At 39.8% G+C, this 18,281-nt stretch overlaps 1 protein-coding gene and 1 long non-coding RNA gene across 3 annotated transcripts in view; both read right to left on the bottom strand.

Moving 5' to 3' along the window:
* The window catches only part of LOC105007993 (sialoadhesin-like), a 91,195-nt gene that overhangs the window by 38,832 nt on the left and 34,082 nt on the right, over positions 1-18,281 (bottom strand). The window lies entirely within an intron of this gene.
* On the bottom strand, positions 4,002-5,593 carry LOC117594888. Its single transcript, XR_004576176.1, has 3 exons — positions 5,422-5,593; positions 4,206-4,544; positions 4,002-4,105 (listed from the first exon to the last, which is right to left on the bottom strand). It is a non-coding gene; the product is annotated as an uncharacterized LOC117594888 (long non-coding RNA).

The following is an 18,281-nucleotide window of genomic DNA, read 5'->3' on the forward strand; positions in this document are numbered from 1 at the left end:
TGTGAAGCTCTGGTGAACTCCATGCCCAAGAAGGTTAAACCAGTGCTGGAAAATAATGGTGGCCACACAAAATATTGACACTTTGGGCCCAATGTTGACATTTTCACTTAGGGGTGTACTCACCTTTGTTGCAAGCGGTTTAGACATTAATGGCTGTGTGTTGAGTTATTTTGAGGGGACAACAAATTTACACTGTTATACAAACTGTACACTCACTATGTAGCAAAGTGTCATTTCTTCAGTGTTGTCACATGAAAAGATACTAAAATATTTGCAAAAATGTGAGGGGTGTACTCACTTTTGTGAGTTGCTGTATATCTGGTGTAAGAATGGACAACCTATTGATTAGAGAGACAACTTCTTTAACTGCTTTAGTGAAACAGACAGTTACTCCTGTTGCGTTGAAGGCCATGAAAACCTCTGATCTATTGCAGTGTGTGAGTGGGGGAAATGTTCTTTTATCTTGTGAATCATTTCCTGGAAATGTCAAGTATTTTAGTGCCTTTATGTTACAGATGCATTATGGGGGTCATAAAAAGGGATTGCAGTAATGTACATCTACTTAATAATAATACATTTTCTTTTCGGACATGCTGGTCTGTTTGTCATGAATGCTGATGTCATAAAGAGGAAGGAACTGACAGTTCATCTGATATTTGTAACTTGACTCCATGTTACAGAAATCTACAACAGATCTTGTGGTTCCAGTGAGTTCACAATCACTGACACCAAGTTGACCTCACCCTTCACTTCCTTCTGTTAGAACGCTTTGTGATACCTTGTTCATTTGTATTTTGGTTATTTCATTATGTACAACTGTGGGTTAATTTTCCCCTCTCTTTTATTTATTACATTAAGCTGTGTTTTATTTGTCACAAGTGATTGTTGTTTTTGCTTATGATAAAGATGATTATGGGAATGTTGATGATGGTGTTGTTGTGTCCTTCAAATGATTTTAACATTATTCAGCATGTCAGCATTAAAATACAGATGCCAACAGACATGTAACACACCACACATTAAAAACATACAGAATACATATATTTTTCTTTTTAAAGCACATTGAACTGCTTCGATGTATGAATAGTGCTATATAAACAAACCTTGCTTGCTTGCTTCAACCTCTGCAGCAATGCTGGCAGCACTCATACGTCTATTTCCCAAAGAAAACTTCTGGATATGACGCTGAGCACGTGCACTCAACTTCTTTGGTGGACCATGGCGAGGCCTGTTCTGAGTGGAACCGGTCGTGTTAAACCTCTCTATGGTCCTGGCCACCGTGCTGCAGAAACAATTATTTTTTTTCAGATCCTCAGAGATTTTTTTGCCATGAGGTGCCATGTTGAACTTCCAGTGACCAGTATGAGGGAGTGTGAGAGCGATGACACCAAATTTAACACACCTGCTCCCCATTCACACCTGAGACTTTGTAACACTAATGAGTCACATGACACCGGGGAGGGAAAATGGCTAATTGGGCCCAATTTGGACATTTTCACTTAGGGGTGTACTCACTTTGTTGCCAGCGGTTTAGACAATAATGTTATTTTGAGCATAAAGACTGACCAACAGGCATTACTGCAAGTCTACAGACTGACCAACAAGCTGTGTTGCAGACTAAAGTCAGCCCACCAAGTTCTAGTGAAACCTAATAACTGAGCAGCAGATCCAATTACTGCTCCTATGAACACAATATAATGCTATAAAACAAATGTAATTAAATTGCCTGGGGTGGCAAACATATATAGACATATAGAAATTAATATCCAATGTTTTCTATCTGTAAAGGAACAGACCCTGGTGACAGAATAGAATCTGATTGGTGGATGAGCTGCACTTAACAGAACCCCTCAGGTCTTGTTGTGTTCACTTCTTGTTGATTCTGGGTTTGTAAACTGAGATGTAAATCCTGGAGGGATCCACTTCAGCTGTTTGTGTCGTAGGTCTAAAGAGAGAGAATCCAGAATGAATAGGATCTCTGCGTCCCAAATGTTACCCTATTCCCTACATTTGACCAGGATCTACAGTGTTGTTATCAAAAGTAGTGAACTAAATAGTGAAAATGTATATGTATTTAATATTTATGTCAATCAGAGCATGTCATCGTTGGGGGTCACTAAGAGAAACCGGCTTTATAGTTTAATGACAGATTGATGACTGATTATTGCCAAAGCACAGCATGTATATCCTTGATGCTGTCTGTTACATCTGATTACTCTATATAATGTCATTGCCAAATATACCCACCAGGTGGCATCACTGGCACAGTTTAATTTTACAGCGACATACTGGACTTCCTCTTCCTGTTTCTGGATGCTGGAGTACAGAGGTACATCCTGTTCCTTGGAGGAAGAGTAGTGGACGCTGGCATAGTGAAGGACATCCTGGTTGTCTGTGTCTGCTGTCTGTGCTGCAGTAGAGGTCATGACCATGTCTGATACATTGTCATTAACAGGACTGGAGTCTGTCTGATGGGAGGAGAGAAGAACATGAGGACAAAAGGAGAACAACTTCATAAACCATTAGATTCATCCCAGTAATCCTCAGAATCCAACAGACTCACCTGTCCATCATCTGTTAGGTCTGTTGTATCAGGGGGGGATTTACAGCCCCTCATTCTGTTTGATGAAAAAAATGTATACTCCATAAATATTGAATTAATGAATCAAATGAATGAATCACAAATAAGATTGCTGAAGTTTATTAATTGAAAATATGAATCTTCTCACCTGAACAAGATGAATCCAGAGGGACAGAGGATGAGAAACAGAACAACCACTGTGATTCCTACAGATGCAGTCAGAACTGATGTCTGTTTCCCTAAAATACAATGTGTATGATATGAATACATGACATGTTGTAATAAACAACAAGTTAATTAATATTTATGGTAGGTAGAACAGAATATAAAGTATCTACTTGGCAAAGGATAAACAAAAAACCATGCAAGCTTAGTTCAGCCAGCCCGCAGTACAAAGTGTTTATCTTGGATGCCCTCCTGAGAATCGAACCGGGGACGGTCATGTGAACGCCACCAAACGTAATATTTCTAGTGTTAAACTGAGTAACGTTTCTTATTAGGTTTACTTCCACCACAAATAGTATCTAGGAACTGTATGACAGTTGCCAATGGCTGTTTTAAAAGCTTATTAGCAAGTAATATGTCACTAGACGCCATTGAGCATTGTGAAAAACAGAGTAACGTTTCTTATTTAGTTTACCTCCACCACAAATAGCATCTATGAACTTTATGGCTTTTGCCACTGGCTGTTTTAACAGCAAATTAGCCATTCGTGAATGACATTATCTATCAATATAGGTGAAGATAACTAGTGATGGCCATTCGAGGCTTCATTCGCGTTTTTTTAGCAGCAGGATATTATGCTGGCAGCACACAGATTTTCTTTATCACAATAAAAGCCATAATTGAAATGTATAAGGTAATATAATTAACAATTTCGTCTGTGAAAAAGAACAAACAAGAATAACAAATCCTATTATCCACCAGAGCTGCTTTATTTTAGGTGTCTATTACATACTTAGATAAAGTTGTAGACAGTGAAAGGTTTGTCTGTCCTGAACCTCAGGCATAATGCTTTTAAGACTGTTATGGGAGACAAACGCAGGACCTGTTGTTCTGGAGCCCACCCCTCTAACCACTACGCTATTTAACAAGGGTCACTCAGGCACTCACTCACTAAGAGACATTCGCTCTTCTAGGTCGCTCCACTTACACGGTCCGGAAAAAAGGACAACCCATACATGTATACACTAAAGTGGAATAAGACAACGTATAAAGATTGGAATATCTTGAAAAACTGAATTTTGCATTGAAACATTGAAGATTAAATGTTACCTGCAAGAGTGACCATCAGAGCTGAAGATATCTTATATCCTCTTCCATTCCTGACCTCACAGTAATATTCTCCACTGTCCTCAGATGTGATGTTAGTGATGCTGTAACTCTGTCCTGATGTTTTTGGTGAGGTTACAGTCTTGTACCAGATGTAGGTGGGGTTGTCAGTCAGAGGACAGGATGTGATACAGGTCAGTGTTACATTCTGTCCCTCAGTCACTGTAGCAGGAGTCATCTTCACCTGTACATCTAAATACAGAAAACATTATTAAAGACTAAATAAAAAGAAACCACCCAAACAAATATAAATCAATGTGTCAACATATTGTGATCATATGTTCACTGTTACCTGTGACAGTCAGAGTTGTTCCAGGGAAACTATGACCCCATTCAAAGTTGGATGTTTTAAAAGTGAAGCGATACTCAGCTGAGTCCTTCTCTCTCAGATCTGTGATTCTCAGGGTGGAGGGAAGTGTGTTCAGGACTCGACCTGTGTACTCTGGGTCTTTTGTTACGTCTCTGGGAGTCATCTTATCACTTCTAAACCACAGTGATGATATGACAGGATAACGACCAGCATAACCATTATAACCAACATAAGTACAGGATATGTCCACTGATGACCCCTTCAAGACACAGATTCTCCTCTTAGTGTAAGTCACTCTGTTGCAGTCTTTACCCATAACACCTGAAATATGATGACATTGTATTAGTTGTTTTTATGAACACTTCAAATTAAAGTAACAAAACCAGCACACACAAATACATTATTATAAACCAGGTGGATAAATTGTTTAATGCTGATTGACTGAAAGCTATGGGACATGTTAGCAAAATCCATAATGCCTTATTGGATTTATAAACTATGTACCAATGCAGTTAGACAGGTACACATTTGTTATGCACGCCTCCCGGAGGAGAGAGCGCAACACCCCGCTACACGTAAAGCACCCTAGGACTTGACAGAATGGGTATGGGGTCGTGGGTGCGAGAATGGATGACAGAGGCAGGACTACCGTTTTCAGGACTATTTAATGAACGTAACGGTAATTCAGGGAAAAGGGGCTGGACAGAACCAAAGCAAAGAACATAAAAGTAAACCCAAACCCTCTAACCCTACCTTACCTGTCAAACCAAGAACTTACCTAACTAGCACCTCTTGCGCCGGTGCTCTAACCAAAATACAGGGGGTGGTCCCCCCAGGTCTGACCTAGTGGTTTTAGACAGAGTAAAGCTACGGGAGGTGTATGCCCCAGGTCTGACCTAGTGGTTTTAGACAGAGTAAAGCTACGGGAGGTGTATGCCCCAGGTCTGACCTAGTGGTTTTAGACAGAGTAAAGATACGGGAGGTGTATGCCCCAGGTCTGACCTAGTGGTTTTAGACAGAGTAAAGCTACGGGAGGTGTATGCCCCAGGGCCTCTTGCCTAAAGCACAATGGCTTTCCCCTTCCCCCTGGTAACAAATGAAAAAGGTTTAAACACAAACAAATGCCACAACACACAATGCACATAAAGTTTGAACACAGACACTTGCCACAACACTTAATCACAAACGTTCTTTCTACCTTACAGATCGCACCACAGATCAAAAGCAACAGCATGTGTGTCTCTCTTCTGAGACACTAGAACTGTGGCTTATATGCAGGCTAAACCAGCTGTAATCACTGACGAGCTGGCGTAGGGGCTCTCCAATCAGCCCAAAACCGACCAATCAGCTGCAACCGGCGATCAGGAAGCCAATTAGCCTGCAACCACCACATAGAACACCAAGGGACAAAAACACATACGAACACAGAGCAAAAGAAAGCACTGGGGACGTAACAACATTGTTGTGATGTCATCCATGTGGTTCACAGTCTCTTATAAACTGGGTGGTTTGAATTCTGATTGGCTGACAGTCCTGGTAAATAAGACACTGTTATGACATCACAGAACTTCTTACTGCTCTAATTATATTGGTAACCGTTTTATCAAATCAATAAGGCATCTCTGGGGTTTGTTATATATTGCCAATATACCATGGCTAATTGCTGTATTCAGGCACTCTGTGATGCGTTGTGCCTAAGAAAAGCTCTTAGCCAAGGTATACTGGACTGATAATACATCCTCTTGTGACTTATTGCTCAGGTATTCAACAGCTATCAGACACTAAGCATTCAGCATTCAAATCATCTGGTTTATTCAAAGACATTTCATGATAATAACGAAATAATACTTTTTACTGTTCTAAGGCATGATGTATTAAATAAACACTCACACATTGTAGGAGAGTTGAGATCCTCATGACCTTTTACAGAACAGGAGTAACTGTCTTCACGGTTACTGTAGACTGAGTCTTTGTACTGGGGGGAGGAGCTCTCATCTATCTGTTGTCCGTTCTTGTACCAGATGTAGGTGGGGTTACCAGTCAGAGGACAGGTGGTTCTACAGGTCAGTGTCTTTGATTCTGTACCACTCACCTCTACCTGAAGACCTGATATGATGTTAAAATACATAAACCTCTGTGTTAATATCAGGTGGTGTTATATATCAGAATATTGTTGTATTTCCTCTAGTCTACTCCACCTAAAACCACATCACTGGAAAAAAAAAAATGTATGACACACCACTATAAACACACCACTATAGACACACCACTATAGACACACCACTATAGACACACCACTATAAACACACCATTATAGACACACCACTATAAACACACCACTATAGACACTCCACTATAAACACACCACTATAGACACACCACTATAGACACACCACTATAGACACACCACTATAAACACACCACTATAGACACACCACTATAGACACACCACTATAAACACACCACTATAGACACACCACTATAAACACACCACTATAGACACACCACTATAAACCCACATACTATAGACACACCACTATAGACACACCACTAAAAACACACCACTATAAACACACCACTATGAACACACCACTATAAACACACCACTATAGACACTCCACTATAAACACACCACTATAGACACACCACTATAGACACACCACTATAGACACACCACTATAAACACACCACTATAGACACACCACTATAGACACACCACTATAAACACACCACTATAGACACACCACTATAAACACACCACTATAGACACACCACTATAAACCCACATACTATAGACACACCACTATAGACACACCACTATAAACACACCACTATAGACACACCACTATAGACACACCACTATAAACCCACATACTATAGACACACCACTATAGACACACCACTATAGACACATTGCTATAAACAAGAAGCCCTTTTCAATTCAAGCATTATAAATAAAAGGTAATTTTCCAGAACTAAATAGAGTTGAACCAAGTTGTAACTTATCACCTGTGACAGTCAGAGTGACTCCAAGATGTCCAGTATAACTAACTCCAGTCTGATCTGTTATGACTCTGAACTTGTACACAGTTGAGTCACTCTCTCTCAGGTCTGTGATTATCAGGGTGTGGCTGTTCTTCTTATCACTCCGGTATTTCACACGACGTCTGTAGTCTGGGTCATCACTCAGATTCACAGGATTCCCATCAGCAACATATTTAGTGAACCAGAAGGTTGATGTGACGGTTCCACTGGGAAATGTGTAAGAGCAGGACATCTCCACTGTTGACCCCTTCAAGACACAGATACTCTGAGTGGAGTAGGTCACACCCCAGTCACCCTGAACCAGTACCACTGAAACACAGTAACACAACACAATGGAGTTAGAATAAAATAAAAATAGAATAAAATAGATAGCAGTTTCCCTGGTTGGTCTACTGGAGTATTGGATGGGTGTTTTAATGGAATTCAGATATTGTTGAAACTAGAGGACATTTTGAAAGTGCTATCCTATAGGTTGTTGAAGGGGTGTGTGTTTTGAAAGTGCTATCCTATAGGTTGTTGAAGGGGTGGGTGTTTTGAAAGTGCTATCCTATAGGTTGTTAAGGGGTGGGTGTTTGTAAAATGCTATCCTATAGGTTGTTGAATGTGTGGGTGTTTTGAAAGTGCTATCCTATAGGTTGTTGATGGGGTGGGTGTTTTGATAGGCTGTGCCATGATAAAAATGACACTGACAGAGTTAACTGGTGAATGTCTTGCCCACTGGATCACCACTCTGATATCCATGTTACATTTTGGAGAAAAAATAAATTGAGAATGTGGACATTGCTTTTAGACATGTGACAGAATTTTAAATGATGTCAACAGATCCTGTGGTCTAGTCATAAAAGTAATTGACAAACAGACTCAAGCAGATCTGAACTTTAGCATTTTAACTCTCTGTGAAATTGCTCTGAATCTTCTCAAGGGGCGCATCCGACAGCCAAGAACAATTAAAAAAAATGAAGAGGCAAAAGGCTGCCATCAAGCAATTTGCAAATAAATGGACCAGCATTACAAAGCAAAGGCATGACATACAGCATGTAGATTCCAATTAGGACTGCTCAGTATAGCCATGTCCTTCATCACCAGCCTTACAGCATCCAGGAGGGGGCGCTGATCTGATGATGTCTAATAACATGCATTTAGTGCCTCAGCTGGGTAAACTTAAACAACAAGGACCAGAACATATTAGACAAACGGCTGAAAGGGATCTGGATACGAGTATGAAGGATGTATTAAACATGAAAGGAATTAACCCCTCATGGCAAAGTAAAGAAATTGTGAGGTGCGAGGGAAGTGAGTGGGTAAAATGGAGAGGCAAAAACGAAACTAACAACACGGAGAACAAACGGCAGGTCTCTTATTTTAATGGCAAAACCCATCACACCGTCTCCAACAGAGAAACACAATAACCTGTTAGGTGTGGGTGAAAATGAACCGCCTAAATAGACAACATAGTGACTAACTCAAAACAGGTGTGTGTGTGTGTGTGTGTGTGAAGGGTGCGCTGCTGCCAGCTAGAACACCGGTGAGGTGGAGTGCCGGAGAGGGAGAGAGCACGTAGCGCCACGTGGAGCAGCCGTCACTGAAATTCTCGGACAAACGTGTAAATTGCTGGAAGAGATCATCCTGCTGCTTAGAATTACAGGCATTTAACGTAATTAAATTATGAAACTGAACATACCCGTCAAAGACCAGAGGAAGACTACCAACACACTTCCTGTTGATCTCAAGGACATTGTTGTATCTCCGTCCCTGTAACATAGACAATGTTAGAATCTAACGGTTACGTATGGTGGTTATACACACTGAAGGGCTTGTCCACCTATTGTATCACAGATCACATCTCCTCAAGAACCCCAAATGGCCAATGCAAACATTCCACATTCCTTTTCCGGAGCTGTATATTGATATGATCCTACAAAAACTATTTGCGCTATAACTGGTGATTTAATACACTTGATATATTGAAGTGCAAATTATAGATGGAGGACAGGACCACAGCAATGAAAACTAACCAGGCTGATATTGTTTCTAATGTGTGATGTGTTGCATGTCAGTTGGCATTTGTATTTAAATGCTGACATGCTGAATAATTACATTATGGGGATCCAGACAGATGGGATATTTGAGGTAACTGTAGTGTGTCCTCTGGGATCCTACTATAGATCAGCCCTCCTACTCTGAGATCCTTTACACATACTGACCATCATGTGACAACTAAAAAACTGCTGAATATAATAAAGAAAAGAAAAAGGAAACATTACCCTCAATTTATATATAATGAGTATATAAGTATATAATGAAATAACCAAAATACAAAGTAAAAAGGTATCACGAAGTGTACTTACAGAGAGAAGTGAAGGACAAGGTTTTGTTAAGTTAACTTAAGGTCAGTGTATGGAAACTGACTGGAACCGCAAGATCTGTAGTTGATCTTTATAATACAGAGTCACTAAACAAATAGCAGATGAACTGTCAGTTCCTTCCTCTTAATGACACAAACATTCACGACAAACAGGCCAACATGTCGGAAAATAAAAGGTATTCAGTTTTAAAAGTAAATGTGGAACACAATATCTAATAGGTTGTGTTTATTGTAGAAGTACGTTACAGTAGTTTCTTCATAAGACGTCCTAATTCATCTGTAATATTACAGCACTAATATACATTTCACAGATTTATTTTGCAAGATACAAACATTTTCCCCCACTTACACACTGCTGGAGATTGGAGGTTTTCATGGCCTTCAACACAAAAGGAGTTACTGTCTCTTTCTCTAGGCAGGAAGTATTCCCCATAAATTAACAGGTTGTCTGTTCTTATACCACATATAGGTGGTGTTGTCAGAGGACAGGATGTGACACAGGTCACTACACTTTAGCAATAATGTTACTTCATTATGACCAACATAAGTACAGGATATGTCCACTGATGACCCCTTCAAGACACAGAAGTCACACTGCAGCAGAACTGACCCTGAACACGCTACAATGTGGGAGATAATAGCATTGCAATACCATTATAATAGTTGTCTCTTATGTGTGTTATAAATGGCAATTACCCAAAACATGTCTACTGATACATACTGTACATCAAGCCCTCTCCCTGGCTCACCAGACACCAGTCGTGCAAATAACAACATAAGAAACATCAGATGAACTAGTAAAAATATATATTAAATGAACTGATAAAAATACATCAGATTAACTAATAAAGTAGTTAAGTTGTAGGTAAAGTTAGGTTCAATAAATGAATCTAACAAAAGGCCAAGTTTGTTGCCTAGTACAGTGACTGAACATGTGATTCTTGGGGTTGGACCTCATACCCAAACAGAAGGTTCTCCACAGCATTTAAACCTCCTACACTCATATTAAATACAAACCTTGATTACCACAGTAAAACTCTGTTGGTTCAGTCAGTCTCACTACTCTCTGGGTCTCTCTGTCTTCCAACTCCCGTCTCTCTGTTGGTTCAGTCAGTCTCACTACTCTCTGGGTCACCCTGTCTTCCAGCTCCTGTCTCTCTGGTTTTTTTTTCTCTCAGTTTATTTGCTGCCAGGATCACAGATAGAATAGAATGTATTGTCATGAAAATCTCTTAATAAATTGAATGAAACACCATTCCTGTATTTGCTATGCAGTGGACCTACTGTACCACTGTACATGTATAATACTGTAGGCCTCTACAATGTAGATTATAGGCTTGACAATTCATATAATTAGTGAGACCATTAATTAAAAACATTATTATTAATTATCACCCATATGTGTGTAGGCCTACTTGATAATAAAATCATGCCACTTGACTTAAGAATTAACACTGTCAGTTGTTTAGTGGTACTTCAATTATTACTGAGGAGAAATATCAAAGCAAAACACAGAGTTGGTATATTCAAAGAAAAACTGCAGTGGGTAACATTGGACATATATGCATTGATTAACAGTTTAAAATGTGGTCATTTACCCAGAGTGACTTAGATATTTGATCTATGTATGGACAATTGAATAAGTTGGCCTGATCTATGAGTGATTTTAGAGAAAAATTATATATATAAATATATTCTCAGTGATCTAAAGGGTCAATTTGTTGTTCAATAAAGTATTTCCTTTGTAATTCACAGAGAACAATGCAGACTCCCATCTGAATTGGATGTTCTGTAAAGGAACAGAACAGAATAGAATCTGATTGGTGGATGAGCTGCACTTAACAGAACCCCTCAGGTCTTGTTGTGTTCACTTCTTGTTGATTCTGGGTTTGTAAACTGAGATGTAAATCCTGGATGGATCCACTTCAGCTGTTTGTGTCGTCAGTCTAAAGAGAGAGAATCCAGAATGAATAGGATCTCTACGTCCCAAATGTTACACTATTCCCTACATTTGACCAGGGTCTACAGTGTTGTTATCAAAAGTAGTGAACTAAACAAGGAAAAAGATACTGTTTTGAACAAATGCCGAACAGTTTCCTCAATACATAGTCACACCGGTCCATCATTATGGAAGAGAGTTAATTCAAGGTAATTACATTGAGGGTCATCAGGAAATGATATCATTGGGCGTCACTACTGCAGAGGTCACCTGTTTTACTGATTGCCTCCAACAAAAAGCAGCATGAAAATCCTTCATGCTGTTACATCTGTTCACTCTATATTGATGTAATGACAGAATATACTCACCAGGTGGCATCACTGAGACAGTAAAATTCCACATCAGCATATAGAATTTATTTTTCCTGGTTTTGGGGGGTGGAGTACAGAAGTACATCCTGTTTCTTGGAGGAAGAGTGTTGGACGCTGGCATAGTGAAGGTCATCCTGGTTGTCTGTGTCTGCTGTCTGTGCTGCAGTAGAGGTCATGACCATGTCTGATATATTGTCATACACAGTACTGGAGTCTGACTGATTGGAGGATAGGACAACATGAGGACATATTAGGACATTTTAATAAATAATAACATCCATCACAGTAATCTCCTGAATCCAACAGAATCACCTGTCCATCATCTGTTTGATCTGTTGTATCAGAGGGGGATTTACAGCCCTTCTTCCTCTATGTAAAATATTAATACTCCATTACTATTGTGTCGATGTAAATATGTATTAATTTATGAATATATATTAATGAATCAATTTATATTTTTTATAACAAGTCAGATTGCTAAAGTGTAATAAATTAAAATATCACCTGAACCAGATGAATCCAGAGAAACAGAGGATGAGAACCAGAACAACCACTGTGATTCCTACTGATGAAGTCAGAACTGATGTCTGTTTCCCTGAAATACAATGTAGATGATATGAATACATGACATGTTGTATTAATTAATAAGTTAATGAATCTATGGTTGGTAGAATAGCATATGAAATAACTATTTGGCAAAGGGATTGGACAACCTATACTTGTATAAACTAAAGTGTAATTAGACAAAGTATAAAGATAAGATTATCTTGAAACATGTCATTTTGTATTTGTAGTTTAAACTGGTTAAAGATGTGCCTCACTGGCAGAAACTGTTTTTGTTTCCCTTGGTGACCAGAAGTCGGAGACAATAAATATTACATGTTGAGTTCCACAAGGTTTGATTTTGGGTCCTATAATGTTCAACCTGTATATGCTTGTTTTTTGTAACATCATTAGAAATCATGGTATTAATTTACACAGCTACACTGAATACACACAACTTTACATCTCTGTGTTTCCTGATGACTTAAGCCTCAATGACACATTGATTAAATGCATCACAGTGTCACGTCCTTGCTAAGCCCCTAGCCACCTCTGCGCTGGGCTCGGGGCATAGTGAGGACAGAACAGGAGGTGGCACCTCTAGCCACCTCCAATCCTGTTAGTCTCCTCAATTGGAGGCAGGTGTCGGTCGTTGCCTCCAATTGGGGTCCCTATTTAAGTTCCCTGTTTTGCCACACCAGTGTGGTTCATTTTGGGTTTGTCCCTGTATAGGATAGCCTATGTCACTGGTTGCGGCGGTTGTTTTGGTTGAGTCTCTCTTTTTTTTTTTTTTTTTTTATTTATTAAACATGGATTATTTCAACTTCATCGACTCTGCGCCTGTGTCCTACCACAACCTCATGCATGACACACAGACATTAACTTATGGATGGCCCAAAATGTTTAACACACGTCTGTTTTCAATTCCCTCACTGCCATGTGTTTTTAGGTCTCCCATTTCCCTCACTCACCACTGCATTATTTATGATCTGGTGGGTTGGACATTGCTGACCACCCACAGACAGCAGCACTGGTGTGTTTTTATCTATAAAGTGATGTTAGGTAAACCTCCAGCATACCTCTGTACCCTTCTCTATCTCAGCTCTGGTAGTTATCAGCTACACTCCTCCAAGTGGTTGCTTTTTAATGTACCTCAGGCTTTGACAGATCTGGGGAGAACTGCATTTTCCTACTATGCACCTTGGGCTTGGAATAACCTGCAAAAAGATCTAAAATTAGATGTATTTATATCCATTGTTGAATTTAAGGGCATCGTGAAGAATATGGTTGTTTTTCTTGAGTGGCCACTGTGTTTGATTAGTTGTCTTTTATGTTTTATTTAGGATTTATCGTATTTCATGTTGGAAATGTTGCATTTTAATGTGTTCTGTTTTTTATACGGCTGCTACCTTGGCCAGGTTTCTCTGTTGCAGTCTTGATTTTTGATCTCATTTGGATTTTACTGGTAAAATAAATACAAATACAAATAAAGGAACACTCACTCACATTGTCTGAATCTCAAATTGCATACTACATCTTGTTGAGTCATTTAGTAAAATGTTGAAATCTTGTGAGACATTTTGTACATTTGAATCAGTGATGATTACAGCCTGAAACAATAACTATCAATAGGTGACAAAAACTGACTTTTTCGTCAAGTGAAAAGGTGAGACAATTGTGGAAATCCCCCTTTTACTATGCAAGGGGTTGTGGTCTATATTATCCCAAAAAGTATGCAAAGATGCTTCGAAGATCCACCAGAAATACTTTAGCAGAAACGTTTGGCATACTATTTTCAGCATACTTTGGATTGAGACATATTAAACTTCTCACATATGAATCTGGCATGCTATATAATATGCAAGTATATGATTTGAGATTCAGCCACTGTCTATCCAGTTCAGAGGCGCATGCCCCGCCACAGACATTGCAGATTCACGGAGGCACATGGATCTCCCCTAGGTCGATTATGTCCCTGCTCCCCCGGACGACTCCAGCCCAATATGCACCAACCTACCAGACCCCCTACCGTACCCCCTACCAGACCCCCTACCAGACCCCCTACCTTAACCCCTACCAGACCCTCTACCTTAACCCCCTACCAGACCCCTTACCTTATCCCCCACCAGACCCCCTACTAGACCCCCTACCAGACCCCCTACCAGACCCCTTACCTTAACCCCTACCAGACCCTCTACCTTAACCCCCTACCAGACCCCTTACCTTATCCCCCACCAGACCCCCTACTAGACCCCCTACCAGACCCCCTACCAGACCCCTTACCTTAACCCCTACCAGACCCCCTACCAGACCCCTATCAGACCTCCTACCAGACCCCCTACCAGACCCCTTACCTTAACCCCTACCAGACCCCCTACCAGACCCCTATCAGACCTCCTACCAGACCCCCTACCAGACCCCCTACCAAAACCCTTACCAGACCCCCTACCGTAACCACTACCAGACCCCTACCAGACCTCATACCGTAACCCCTACCAGACCCCCTACCAGAACTCCTACCGAAACCCTTACCAGACCTCCTACCGTAACCACTACCAGACCCCTACCAGACCTCCTACCGTAACCACTACCAGACCCTTACCAGACCTCCTACCAGACCCCTACCAGACCCCTACCAGACCTCCTATCATAACCACTACCAGACCCCTACCAGACCTCCTACCAGACCCCTACCAGACCCCCTACCAGACCCCTCAGCCACAATCGACAGTAACAACACAGCAGGACATGAGAGGCAAGTATGTAGACCACTGTGGGAGGCCCCACAGCATTACATATTAACTGCTTACATGTTGACTTACCTGTAAAAGCACCTTGATATGTTATATATACATAACGTGATTGATTAATATATTAAATAAGCACTGTAGGAGAGTGGATATCCTGATGACCTTTAAGAGAACAGGAGTAACTGTCTCTATAGTAACTGTAGACTGGGTCTTTGTACTGAGGGGTTCTACAGGTCAGTGTCAAATTATCTCCACCAGTCACCTCCACCTGAAGACCTGGTAATAAACAACATACTGTAACACTTCAACATGTTGTCACTAACTTATCATTAGAACACAATAGTGGAAAGAAATCCAAAGTTATATTGCCTTTGATTGACCTGTGTTTACTGGATATTTATAGAAATATATATCATATCAAATATACCTGTGACAGAGTGACTCCAGGTTGGCCAATCCATTTCCCATCATTCTGGTCTGTTACAAATCTGAACTTTGCTGCACTCAGCTGAGTCACTCTCTCTCAGGTCTGTGATTATCAGGGTGTGGTTATTATTATTGTTACGGTACGTCACAAGACCTCTGTATTCTGGGTCATTCACATAATTCTCATCAGTATCTAATTTAGTGAACCAGAAGGTTGTTGTGACTTTATGACCACTTGGATATTTGTAGTTGCAGCTCAGCTCCACTGTTGACCCCTTCAAGACACAGATACTCTGAGTGGAGTAGGTCACATCCCAGTCACCCTGACCCAGTACCACTGAAACACAGTCACACAACACAATGGAGTTAGGTAGCTGCTGATCAGTCTATTAGATTATCTGGCATTCTGCTATTTGTTGTTGAAACTAATGGGTGTTTTGAAAGTGCTATTCTGCAGGTAGTTGCCATGATTAATGACAATGACAGTGATGTAGTTTAGACCCTAGATTCTCTCTTCCTTTTCCTCAGTTTACATGATACCACCATTTTAATGTACATGGTTGTTCACTACATGGAAATAAGTCTGTGTGTGAAACAATGTCAGATATTGTTTACCTCCCTGGTGGGTTCTATTTGATAAAGCTTTGTTAAAACTGTTTTAGGTCAATTTATTACTAATAATAAAAAGTGAGTTATTGTCAATGTCAGTAATTTCACTGTTAATAGGGAAATCCTGTCCGTCTACAGACACAGTGTATTTAGTTTGTTTGGACAGTCTTGAACTGGTAATTTTGGTATAGATGTATGTAGAGGACTGATACCCATAATAATGTCATAGAAATATTTACATTTCTGGTGCCAATAATAATGTAATAGATATATGTACAGTACCAGTACCTTTAATAATTTCATAGATATATGTAGAGTACTGCAACCTATAATAATGTCATAGATATATAAACAAATTTGGTGCCAATAATAATATCAATAATATATGTAGAGTACTGGAACCTATAATAAAATCAATGATATAAACATACATTTATATTGTAAAAGAACACTTGAATTTCCCCTGTCAGTGGTACTTAAAGTATTACTGAAGAGAAATCTCAAAGTGAAACATAGTTGGTATATTCAAAGAATAAGTGCAGTGGGTGACATTGGACATATATGGGTTGAGTAACAGTTTAAAATGTGACCATTTACCCAGAGTGACTTAGTTCATTGAATAAGTCGGCCTGGTCTATGAATGACTTTGTATTCAAATGAAATTCTTCCTAGTGATCTAAAGGGTTTATTTGTTGTCTAATAAAGAGTTCCCTTTGAAATTCCCAGAGAACTATGCAGACTCCCATGTGAACTGGATGTTCTGTAAAGGAACAGACCCTGGTGACAGAATAGAATCTGATTGGTGGATGAGCTGCACTTAACAGAACCCCTCAGGTCTTGTTGTGTTCACTTCTTGTTGATTCTGGGTTTGTAAACTGAGCTGTAAATCCTGGAGGGATCCACTTCAGCTGTTTGTGTCGTCAGTCTAAAGAGAGAGAATCCAGAATGAATAGGATCTCTGCATCCCAAATGTTACCCTGTTCCCTACATTTGACCAGGGTCTACAGTGTTGTTATCAAAAGTAGTGAACTAAATAGTGAAAAGGCTACCATGTTGAACAAATGATAAACAGTCCCTTAATACATCATCACATCTGTCCTTCATTATGGAAGTGTTATCTCATATTATTAAATTCATGTCAATCAGGACATGTCATCATTGGGGGTCACAAGGAGTCACCTGCTTTACATATTGATGACTGATTGATGATTGTCTCCAAAAACCAAGCATGAATATCCTTGATGCTGTCTGTTACATCTGTTGACTCTATAATGATGTAATGACAGATAAAACTCACTGGGTGGCAGCACTGGGACAGTTGAATTTCACAGCGACATACTGGACTTCCTCTTCCTGTTTCTGGATGGTGGAATATAGTGGTACTTCCTGTTCATTGGAGGAAGAGTAGTGGACGCTGGCATAGTGAAGGTCATCCTGGTTGTCTGTGTCTGCTGTCTGTGCTGCAGTAGAGGTCATGACCATGTCTGTTATGTTGTCATACACAGGACTGGAGTCTGTCTGATTGGACGAGAGAACAATATGAAAACATATTAGGAAATATTAATAAATCATAACACTCATCACAGTAATCTTCTGAATCCAACAGACTCACCTGTCCATCATCTGTTTGGTCTGTTGTATCAGAGGGGGATTTACAGCCCCTCATCCTGTTTGGTGAATTAATCAATACTCCATTATTATTGTATTAAAGAAAAATAATAATAATAATATTTGTAACAAATCAGATTGCTGAAGTGTAATAAATGAAAAGATGAGTCCCCTTTACCTGAACCAGATGAATCCAGAGAGACAGAGGATGAAAACCAGGACAACCACTGTGAGTCCTACAGATGCAGTCAGAGCTGATGTCTGTTTCCCTAAAATACAATGTGGATGATATGAATACATGACATGTTGTAATAAACAATAAGTTAATGAATATTCAGTAAGTGGTACAGAATATATTAGAACAACATGACAAGGGAATACTTACGAAAACCCAGACATGTA

Source organism: Esox lucius, chromosome 9, assembly GCF_011004845.1.
Source record: "Esox lucius isolate fEsoLuc1 chromosome 9, fEsoLuc1.pri, whole genome shotgun sequence".
Lineage (NCBI taxonomy): Eukaryota > Metazoa > Chordata > Actinopteri > Esociformes > Esocidae > Esox > Esox lucius.